Consider the following 372-nt stretch of genomic DNA (forward strand, 5'->3'; position numbering starts at 1 on the left):
GGTGCTGGAAATGGAGGAGCACAAGAGTGCAACTCTCATTCTAGGAAGACCTTTCTTAGCAACTGGCCGAACCCTCATTGACGTCCAAAAAGGGGAAGTAACCTTGAGAGTCAATGAGGAGGAGTTCAAGTTGAATGTTGTCAAAGCCATGCAACATCCAGACACCCCAAATGACTGCATGAGTGTTGATATTATTGACTCTCTAGTAAGAGAAGTCAATATGGCTGAGAGTCTCAAATCAGAGCTAGAAGACATCTTTAAAGATGTTCAGCCCGATTTGGAGGAATCAGAGAAGGTAATAGAACCTCTGAAAATCCCTCAAGAAGAGGAGAAACCTCCAAAACCCGAGCTCAAACCATTACCACCATCCCT

The sequence above is a fragment of the Arachis duranensis genome, chromosome 4 (genome assembly GCF_000817695.3).
Source record: "Arachis duranensis cultivar V14167 chromosome 4, aradu.V14167.gnm2.J7QH, whole genome shotgun sequence".
NCBI classification, from domain to species: Eukaryota; Viridiplantae; Streptophyta; class Magnoliopsida; order Fabales; family Fabaceae; genus Arachis; species Arachis duranensis.